Raw genomic sequence first — 11,641 nt, 5'->3', positions numbered from 1 at the left:
ATACGTTTTTTGTACTTGAACCGAAACAAGTCAATTTAGTATTTGTCTAATTTTAAGAAACCATTCTGTGTGAACAATTGACAACAACATTTGTCTAATTTTAAGAAACCATTCTGTGTGAACAATTGACAACAATTTCAACAAGATATGGCTATCTTGTTGAAACGAAACCCCAGATGCATGCATAGGGGTGAGTAGTACAAGGAAACATACAAACTTTTTTACCATGACGTTGTTCTTTATTGAGATTCAACCATAGCAGCTGGCTGCTCAGCTGAAGCCGTTCCCTCATCATCCGAGATGGTTGGAGGCACCGAGAAAGTCTTCTTGACTCTGTTGGCCCTGCCCCCCTCCCTATCGGACGCACCCGATAAGAAGCGGCTCAGCCGCTTTTCTACCGCGTCCAGGCTGCACCCTTCAGTGCGACTTTTTATGGCACCTGTAAAGAAAATTGTCCGATCACACAGATTGGTTGAGGAATAGGGGAAGCCAATATCTTTCACACTGGCTGCTGCTTACAAACTGCACTTTGTGAGTGTTTCCTTAGTGTAAATAGAAGGACACACACCAGCCAGCAATCCAGAAATGACGCAAGACCACCACAGAGGTGGAGATTCTGGCTTTGGTTACCACGCTGAGCTGCCGATTCTATGGAGGCATACTGCTCTTTTATGCAACATTCTACTAATCTGAAATCGGGGATAGGTGCAGAGAGGAGTTGTCTAAAACAGAGCAAAACTTCCCCGACACCCTACAGACCAGGGCATCTAAATGGTCTTCATTAGATTTTCAACTTGTAAACTAACAAGACATGACCGACAAAGAAAACTTTTTTAATTACTTTAAAGTGCTGCTTTTGAGTATGAAGGTTCCAAGAATGCCAACAATGGAGTTATTCATAACAGGAAATGCAAGTCGAATTGAACGGTCAACTTAACTGTCAACATATTTCAAAGCTCTCGCTTGTAGTGTTCCAATTGCATCATCATTATAACCACCAATTAAATAGCTAGTAATGAATATGCATTACCAATGACCACCTTGCACATTGTGGTGTCCTTGAATCGCGATTTTCCTCGGTAGCCCAGGATGGAGAACCGCTCCTGGACTTGTTTCGAGAGCAGGCGCCCCACAATCTCTCGTACCACTTTTTGCAGTGTCTTCCTGTCTCCTAAAGACAGGAGCTGCTCCTCCTAGAAAGACAAAATGTGTTCTCAACATGTCAATAAAGTTATTGACACGCAGACACAATGGTATGAATATGTCTTAACTAAGAGGATGTGCATGGCCAGGTACATGCAGCAAACCACATTACGCGCATAAAAAAATTACAAATTTACTGAAGAGCGAATTAAAAATATTCGAATGTGGCTTGTACCCGTCTTAAAGCAAACCAGAAAATTTAGAACATTTCCCTGCATATACTCTACTAAAGCTTATCCATCAGACACATGCATCGTTGTTCAAATCGTGGAAACTTTTAGATGGATCATCTTTACTCAATGTCTCGTCAGAATCTGTTCAGCAATTCTAATAATGTAGGTAATTCTCAAAACATTGCATTTAAAATCCTACATATCCTAAATTTGTTAAAGATATATGTCCGCCGGCTCGTCACCCCGTGCATTTTGCGCCCATTTATTTACTTTACTAAGACTTAAATGGAGAGAGGCATAAAAAAGCGGGACTTGACCAAAGCCGTCTGCATAGTCACACAAAATAATGACAACAGCACAGTGTGAGTACTTTTGTTTTCATAATTTTGTTTTGCGCTCACTCAGTTACGGCACTCCTCAGTTCAAGCCCGTCAGTGTAATGATTCAACTTGCTCAGCTTGCGCTTGTGTGACTACCGTACACTACTATGCATGGGGACATAGCTACGGATGCACTCACACTCCCTGAATGAAGTGGCAGATGCAATGACAATTACTCTTTGACTTTGCAAACTTCATTTTCTGCCAGAGGATGACCTTCGGTTAGGATACGTCAACACCTCATTTTGGAAATGCACTACTTATGCAAAGTAAAGATTGCATTGGTGAAAATTTATCCGGCAATCATTTACAAATTTGTTTGGGCATACACATATAATGGTCGGCACGCCCAAAAACCTTTTGGAGCAGGCTAAAAGTTGTAACTTCACTTCTGCAACAGATGCTAAAAGTACAAATGATGTTATTGCCTTAAAAATATAGATATCGACTATAGAACAGGGGTAGGACCAAAAGAAGGCCAATATATACTACAGCATCTTTCTTAGCCAAGCAAGCGTTAAACACAAAAAGCATGCAGGTGGGCTCGTGCGTGCTCTGCACACAGACCCACGGCGAGAGGTGTTGCACGTGCGGAGTTTAATCTTGAAGGATAAAATGGGCAGAGGTGTCATAGGAAAATAACATGGTTCATGATTATTTGCAGGCTGACATATTTTAAGCACCCAAAGGCAAATATGCGGGCAGTTTCAGTTTCCCCCAAATGGGCGGGTGATTTCACTTTCCCCCTTGTGAAATATTTTACTTGAAACAATTTAAAAAAGCGGCAGTTGAAAAAGCCCTAAAGTGCCGTTCAATGAAAATGCACATGAAGGCTACTATAGTCTACATGACCTTCTGGTGGAGAAAACTGTTCAAAATGTAGTGACGCACAGGGCACATAATTTTTGGCGGCCACCGTACAGCATTTTCCCTTCTAGTGGCCTCTATAAAAGGCAATTTAACAACTGCAGAAAGTACTGTATAAACTCGTAAAACTCGTGTAAGCGCCGCCATAGTTTTTTTCCCGATTTGAGGGCTAACTTTTGGAGGTGACATGGATTTTTTAATAAAATAGCGTTATCCACATTTAGACAGGAATATACTTGAGCACGCTCGGCTGCACTGGTCGAAAACGCCTTCACTCCGGAGTCCAGGCTCAATCGTCAATCGGATTTAATTAGTTTTCACATTGCACCCTACACATCGTTTTTTTTTTCCATAATTGATGGCATGAGCGGCAACTTTCGGCTTGAACTCCATATGATTGTTGAGGTGGTACTGGCCCCTAGCTCTGAGATTGCGCAAAAAGGCAGATAAGTCACGACTCTTTGACAAGAATCAAGGAACAGAAGGAAACCTTCCCAGAGCATACAGTGGCATCCGGAAACCTGAGTGCTCGCGCGAGCCGAGCCCACTGGATACTTCATTCCTCACGCTTGCCACGAGACCTGACATACCCTTTATCTTATGTCAATGGCTTGCCGCACATAAATGCATCCCGACAGCGCGGCTGAACACGACCGAGGGCGACAGCATTACGCCATACGGTGATACGGATGAGTGGAGAGCAAATATCGGGGATGTGGACACGTGCCGCTACGAGCTCGGGCAATGGCTAGAGCCACCTAGCGATATATGTCCAGAGAAACGTGGCATTACAGTCGGCGCACCTCAAGGACAAGGGGTGCAGGGGCGGATTTAGAGGGGGGGGGGGGGGGGGGGGGAGGGGGTTCCGGATGTCCTGACCCCCCTCTTGATTTCTGCATGTGTAAAATTTAGGGCGTAAAACGAAGGAGAGGGGGAGGGGGTTCGTAAACATATGGTACGCTGACGAACACCTGAACCCCCCCCCCCCCCCCCCCTCAGGAAATTCCTGCATCCGCCCCTGAGGGGGTCCGGCGGATATGCGAATAATTTCTGTAAACCTTTTTTTCAGTGCTTTGTCTTCAATTCTGGGGTGCGGTCCTTACACGCGATTATACAGTATACGCAGGCCAGTAAAGCTGACTTGTAAAACGTGCAATTGGCGTTAAATGACCTTGACACAAGTCAATCGCAGGATTCAGGTTAAGAGTGCCCCTAACAACAGCCTGCCTCGTGCATTGGCTGTGCGCTCACCTGTTTGAAAATATTACGGTAAAAGGCTTCAGTCAACATTTCAACCCATTTGCATATCTTCAGATAACCCGAGTTAAATCACAAAGTAAGAATCGCAGCCTTATATCTTTCAATACTGTGAAAAAGAGGATACAAATACCAGCAGTGTCCTGTCAGCGGGGCTCTTTAGCCGCGCCTCCGCAGCACGAAACTGCTCCATGTCGCGAATGGGCATCAGGAACAGCTCGGGTGGTTCGGGCCTGGCCACTTCCTGGGGTGTCGCCCGTACCCCAAACCTCGGCTGCTCTTCTTGGTGCTTTAATGACACAACGTGCTTGAGCGCCTGTGCCACAGAGACTTGCATTTCCCTCATCTGCTGCTACAGCTGCTCATTTTGAATCCGTAGGTCAAGCACGACCTTGAGCAGCTGAGCCTCGAAGGCTGCAAAATAAGCGAGGCATAAGAAAGTTTTAACCATATTACTGACGAACATTATGCACTGATGATGGGGAGAAACTTGTTCTGAAACATGGGTTTCAGGAAGTTTCAGAAGAGTGCCCGCACCTTTATTTGTTTTGGATGGGTTTGGAGAGCTTTGAAATGGTTGCCAGACAGAGCAAGTGTGTTTCAATGTTTTGTAAAAATTTAAGAGATCTTATAAACTGTATGCGATGTTCAAAAGTATAATATAAACATTAGTTTTAATTAAATAATCTTTCTCAAAAAGAGACACAGCCCCAATTTACCGAATTTATGGCCAAAAAAAGGTGTTTCTTTAAAACTTCACAGTTTTGGCACGTATGGTGAATAAATAATGCTCCCCACAAAGTTTTATAATGTGTATTGACAAACAAAGCAAAAAAAAATATTGATATGTCGCCAACGCATGTAAGACGCGCTGCATTTGGTTGAGCGGAGGAGAGCTGCGATAAGCACCAGTTTCAAAATCTGATCGCTTCATGGCTACTAGGCCCGAAAGCCCGGGAAATGGCGATTTCTCAAACTTCTGGGACAGTTTTTTTTTTCTTTCTCAATTGTTTGAGAATGGGAAAGAACCTCAGTAAGAACACTTGTACCAGGATAAAAAACGAAACTCGGGCTGCGAGTGGCTGCTTTGTGGTCATGTGATACTTCGTGCCTAGGCCTAAGACGCTTCAAAGCATGTTTCCTCGCTGATCTGTGCACTTATAGCTCCGTTTTTTCTCCAAATTTTCTTGCCCATTTTTATTAGAAAATGCCCCTAACTAAAGCTCCTTTGCGTGAAAGCTTTGGTAAACGCTCTCATTTTACGAAACTAAGTGGTTGAGTTTCTTTAAAGGGGTACTAAGAGGAATCTACAATCGCCTGTTCTTAGTTGCAACTGATTCTACAGGCCCTAAGCACCCTAAAAATTCTAAAATGACAATCACGCGACGCCGATTTTCTTATTACAAACGCGATGAAAGGTCGGGACACACCACTTTCTGAGCTGATTTTTCTGCTCAGGAAAGGCAAGACATACACCAGCAGCGGTGTCAGTGCGATGACGATGGGCACTCGACAGCAAATCGCAAACCGCCTCTCTTGGAGAGGCAGGTTGCGAGTGGCCGACGAACGCCCACTGTCACTCTGCTGACACCAGAGGTGTGCACTTCATATTTGGTTACTAATGTTTCACGAGTGCCGTGCGTCATGCTACGACATCAAGACCTGTGACACCCAGCCAACCTGCTATGGCTCTGGTGGTTGGGAATGGTGATCTGCTGTTTCTGGGCTCCTAGGACTAGGACGGCCGCCCTGCCTCCATCCTTGGCTGCGCTTCTCGACACAATGCACGTTTCTTGTGTCAAGAAGCCCCCCGGCAAATCTCGCAGGTTTATGCAACAGAAGCCGAGTTCAAGGAGCAGTTCACCATGCGACCATTTATCTCCAAGGTTCTATTTTCTTTTTTGTCGGGCTGGCCGGAGGATTGTTTGTGCATACAGGCAGTACATGTTTGAAATTTCGTGCAGATTTCTCTTACCATTATAAACTCGAGGTAAAATATACCTCTATATATAGTGAACTCAGAATTACAAGCGTTTGACTTTACAGCTGCTCTATCTACGTTATCTGCTGGCCATCGAAGTGGTTTGTTTTGTTATATGCCGTTCCACTTCAGCTTGACACACTGTATTTACAGCTCAAAATAAAAACTTCTACAGCACGAAATATATCTGTTTTAATATGTGTCGAGGGAGGAGCACCAAAGCGGTCAGTTGCGAGTGAGGTAAAAATAAAGAGGCCCGTAGCCGCTCCTCTAGCCCCTAAACAATGTTAATGCCCAAGTTTTGCGTTGCGGGTGGTCGCAACGTGCTGCATGCCATGTGTCTTGTTTCGCACTTACCACGCACCATGTACCGTGCGGCGGGCCGATATCGCTTTGGCCTTGGTCCTTAAGCGTCTACAGCTTTAATGATATAAAATAAACATCCCTCCCCAAAGTCACTAACAGCAAAAGAATGGCAGGGAATATTCCTACATTTTTGTCTCAGTACCCTCAAGATGCTCAGCAACATGGGCACAAGGCCTTGGTGTGATCAAAAACGCGCATCTAATGTTGCGATTACTTACGAGCGGCAGTGTCCTTCGGTACCCCTGTCGACTCCCCGGTTCCGCCTGTCTCCAGTGGCCTGTGCTCGGCTGTAAACAGATATATTAAATCGTGAGGCACTTATCTAAGAAAAATGGCGAAGGAGTAGGAAAGATGATACAATTATCTGCTAGTTGCCGTGTACAAAAAAAGTGTTCCCTATGTCTTCACACGCAAACAATGCACTTTTCACATGTGATGCCTGCATGAGATAAGCCCAGGGTGCACAGCTGTCAGTCCCCCCCACCATTTCAGTTGATGGGACCTGAACGCACAAAGCCATTTGAAAAGCCACCTCCTATTAGTCTTGTTTCCCTACTTCAGGATAATTTTTGATATTGAGAAAACAATGCAGTTATACTCAGTATCCTCTGAAAGGCCCATTTGCCAAATATTACAACATAAAAGGGCCAAAAAAGTTTGAGCAGCCCCCAGTTGCCAAAATCTGATCAATCTAGCAGGCAACGTGCGGTGCAGTCAATGCCACTGTGTTGGTACAGCCAACACTGAGCGAAACGTCGCAAACAAGCAAGTTGTTTTGTTGGATTTTTACTTTTCTAAGTGCTGCCGCTGTTGGCGATCCAGGAATACAGAAAAAGAGTGTGTGCAGTGGCGGAGAAGGCGTCCACATGATCCGGATCACACATGTGGTATTGAGCCTGCCAATGCTCTCCGCATGTGCGAAAGTATGCCATACTGTCGGTTTTATGCATCATGCTACATTCTCATAGCAACATCTCTACATGTAGTCTACTAAAATGTACCTTTCACTCACGCTCCAGCAAACGTTACTTAGGTAAACTTTGCCCTTCTCTGAGTTGAACGCTTCAGCAGTGGCAATGCAGGTGTCGTCGGTGTAGCAGGGACAGCAAATACGACAAAGCTGGCTTGCAACGTCGTCAAGTGAGCGACGTAGCTCTTCGTGCCACATGGGTGGATTAGCTTGCAAAGACACAGGACCAGTGTTGCTGCCACAGGCAAAGCTTCCACTTTGGTTCGAGATTTTCGTTTAAAGGAGGGTTGTATGAAAACTATTCAACTTTTCAGGAAAGAAATGACGCAGATTTATTTATAAGTACTTCTGTTATAATAATCACCCCTAATCTCAAAATCTGCAGAATTAGACCCTTTTCAAAAGTCCCTCAAGCAACATTGGCGGTCACCATTGCTTGCTCACGAAGTGCCTGATTGGATCTGAGTTCACGCCGAACGCCGACGCACAACTTTGTGTCCAATAAATGCTCATAGTATGGGTGCAAGCAATGACGGACACGTTGTGGTGCGGACAGTTGAAAAGGGTCTATTGAACAGTGTTGCCCTTTAAGCAGCAACCATGCAAAACAAAGTATCCTTTTTTTTAACCGGTTTGATTCAGGTTCAAAATATGATAGCGAGACTCACATGTCAAAGACTCTGGGTGCTGCCTCCTTGGCTTTTTTCTCTTCGGTGCCTGGACTGATTTAAAAAATTTGAAGATACAGTAGTAAGAAATCAAATCTTAACATGCACTGAGATTGCGATTCATACTTTCTATGAATGACCTGAATGTGCATCTAATGCTACCAATGCTAGCATTTGGAATAGATTGAAAGCGAACATAACAGTGAAGGACAAATTTGCATCTGTTGCCTGCACTTGGCAGGGATCAAAAGGAAAGATAACCAAAGAAATCCTTGCATAGCATAGCTTGCTCATGTTGCTTCGTCTTTCCAATTCTCGAGTTCATAGACGCAAAGATGCAAGATGCATGCCTCTAAATGCACTCAAATACAGTATGGAGCAAAAAGTTAAATGATAATTACCTGGGGTGCGTGCTCCGCCAAGACGACTTGGAACTGAAAGTAAAAATCTTGTTTGAGCACGGATAAAAAATATTACAAAATATGGTGATCATTGGAAGTTTAAGACAGTATGATAACATTCTTTAAATTCTTGTATTTTTCCAAATATATGGTATATTTCCTATGGGATTCATATACCTAATGCATGTTGGAAAGTTCCAAAAGTGTAGCAGCCCCCGGGGAGTGAATAAAAATTAAAAATATGGGCTGGGTGAACTTACAAGAAAAAAAGAGGACAATTTTGAAGAAAAACAAAGCAGACAAGATGTGTGAAAGTGCGATGTGAGGGGTAGCCAGATTGACATGGCCTAAAAGCTGCAAACAAAACTGCTACACTTCAGAGAGCCACTAAAGTTGGGGGGGGGGGGGGGGGGGGCATCAAAAAACGATAACGAGGGATAGGCCCGTATCTTTATGGGATAAGTACCATTGTTGGCACCAACGAAAGAATGTGAGGCAGAACATTTTTTTAACCGCCAAGCAACTGCAGTCGATGCCCCTGACAACATTTATTTGTTGTGTTCAAAATCTTTTCGAGGTCGGTAAAGAGCACGGGTTTTAGACGTATATCTAAATCATAATCAGTTTAACTATATGCCTGGTAGCACAAGGATTCTAAACTGCAATCTGATATTTATTCTAAAGCCCTTTCCTTCTCTTTCTAATGCAGGGGGTGGGAGAAGAGGGTACACTCTCAGAAAAGGCGCGAGTCGCACTTGGACTTCCGTGGAGCCACATATATTCATGAGCCGCAGCTTGGCCACTCCAGTGCTATGTACCTGCATGGCACGAGAGCTGATACTGTAGGTCAAAAGACGCATTGAAATCAGATTCTACACGCAGTTTGATTGTTTCTCGACTTCAGGAATGCTATCACGAGCAATTACACTCGGGCCAAAAGGTCCAATGCACGCCCGGATCATTTGGTGGCACATCTATTTCAACAATAAATTTGCGCCAGTGGCCGAAACTCGCGTGGGGTTGGTAAAACGACGCTCGTTTCCTCACCACTGGGAGGCCGCCGAGTGCCTCCAGATGTGCTGGCTGGTTCTGACGGTAAATCAAAACAAGGATGGTTGACACTACAATCTACTTGCTGATTCTTGTACTGAAGACAACTTTTAACAAAAGCAGGTTACCTTCGTCCGGCTCACCAGCACCTGTCGATTCAACACAGGACAGTCTTTCGGCGATCGTTGTTCTTTTTTTTTGCCTTCCTGAAGGTCTCTGTAAAGAGAGGTAAGGACTGTAAGTACTCGCCCTTCAACTTTCCCCAGTAACCAAATGAAGTGCACTTGGACATTCCCCAAGCATAAAAAACAAACAGCTGAGCCCCGAGCATAAAAAACAAACATCTGAAACATCACGGGTGCATTTATACAACATGAGGTCTTGCATTTAAGTTTAGTGGATGAAGTCTGTAGTGATGACTGCCAGTATCTTTCAATCCGCTTCTGGTCACGAAACTTCCGCTAAAATTTTACACAGGGACAGGGGCAGCCGCTAGAGGCACCACCGCAAGGCAAAGGGAGGCGTAGCGAGCCCCTGCTGATGCCGTTGATATACAGCTGCAGTTGCGACACTTCCAACACACTAACATTTATTTCAGTACAGCAATAATTTCACCATTCCCTTAGTATAACACCCCAACTCAAAGGGAAAAAACTGGTGCCAACGTAAGCCTGCTGTTTTAGGAAACTTGAAGCCGAGAAATTATAGGAATCATAATGGTGAAGGGGACTGTTTCGTCAGCGTGCAACATGTCTAGGAGCCCCATGGTTGAACTGACCGGTACATAGTTTAATCACAGTTGAACCAACCAATGTGACTCGTACATAGTTGAACCATATGGTTGAACCAATGTACCAGTCCCGAGAGAAACACCTCTTGTATCTGGTCATGCACTGCACAGCTACTCACACGCACCCGACGAGTCCAAATCTTGCGCTTACGTTTCCAAGAAGTATACTAGACTCAGCAGCACAACGCTCACCTGTCGTGAAAGTGTCAAAACTATCAGTTATTCACTTTCAAAAGCTGGAGGACTAAAATTAGTAGATGTGGTCAGCTCATGTCGGGAACTGTTAGAACCCGCCTTTAGGCACTTCCCAAAATCTGACCAGGCGCTGCTTAATCCTGTCTACCAAGGAGGCTGATGTCACCATACCCACATCTCCAGTGAAAGGAGAGCACTTCGTGACCTTCTTTGCTCGGAAGGCTGCTCGGAGGGGCTTTGGCTCGGCATTGTCTATCTTTCCAAAGCCAGACCCACAAGCACACATCTTCTTGGACGGCCTGTCTCTTCCTCGACGCCCGTGACCATCCCCAAGAGCTCTGGAAGCAAGGACGGCGGCTTGCAGTTAGATTGGCCCATTCAGCAGGCACGGGTTGATTAATAGTCGGAGTAGGCATCTGCCTAGGGCGGCAAAATTGTGGGGCAAAAAAATTTCAAATGTTTCTTTTTTTTTTTTTAGTGGAGGTTTCTGCGAGGCATTTAGTGCTCTCTGCGCGATGAAAGCATACTACGCTTTTGTTTCTGTGAAATTAAACCCTTACTACAAAAGTAGGGAAAGGGAAGGACATCCCATGGGGTGGACTACAAAGAATATCTTCCATTCTCAAGCGTCGCCATGAGTGTCTGTCCCACGGTTCCGATGGCAGCCAGCGCCGTCTACATACATGAGATCGGAGACAATGTTTTTCAGCGGTGTGCATGCTAGGCTTCGTCCCAGCCCCTGTAGCACAAACAGACACGAAACAACAATTAAAGCGAAGCATAGCACTTCCCTGCGCACACACGAGGTGGCCTCCAGTTTTGAAACGAAGGTGAAAGGGCTCCAAGGCAAAGATCGACCAGAGAGCCACTGACACTGAACCTGACGGTGGCAGTGCCTCAGTGCTGCCAATTGGTTTTTTACTATATCTCCAGAAGTATAAACTCAATATAAAAAACATAGATATAATATTATACATGCCAGAGGTTCAGCTAACACTAGCCTGCTGTCACAAATTAAAGCCCAGAGCAAACAGTCTGGACTTTTGCTAATGCATCTCTATGGGTAAAGGTGGGTGAATTTACACTCCCAGCTCAAATATACAAACACATCTGACAAAAACATCAAACTACGGAGATCTCAATCTCACGGAAGATCGAAATCTGATAATTGGCACAATATTTCAAAGTACCAACAGCACAGCGCAGCACCAAAGAAAATTTGCTCAACAACAAGCCTCTAAGCTGTCTGTCGAAGCTCTCTAGAGTACGCCAGGACTGCAGCCGTGCTTGGCAGCGTGCAATGCTTTCCGACAGCATTACGGAAACGTTTTGTGACTAGT

At 44.8% G+C, this 11,641-nt stretch overlaps 1 pseudogene; it reads right to left on the bottom strand.

Annotated features, from left to right (window-relative positions):
• Positions 1–214: 214 nt before the first annotated feature.
• Positions 215–10,925, bottom strand: LOC115332923 (annotated as a pseudogene).
• Positions 10,926–11,641: the final 716 nt, after the last annotated feature.

This window comes from Ixodes scapularis, unplaced genomic scaffold (genome assembly GCF_016920785.2).
Source record: "Ixodes scapularis isolate PalLabHiFi unplaced genomic scaffold, ASM1692078v2 PGA_scaffold4__175_contigs__length_147842914, whole genome shotgun sequence".
Taxonomy (NCBI): domain Eukaryota; kingdom Metazoa; phylum Arthropoda; class Arachnida; order Ixodida; family Ixodidae; genus Ixodes; species Ixodes scapularis.
The sequence above is the reverse complement of the archived record's forward strand: the minus strand, read 5'-3'. Positions and strand labels throughout refer to the sequence as shown.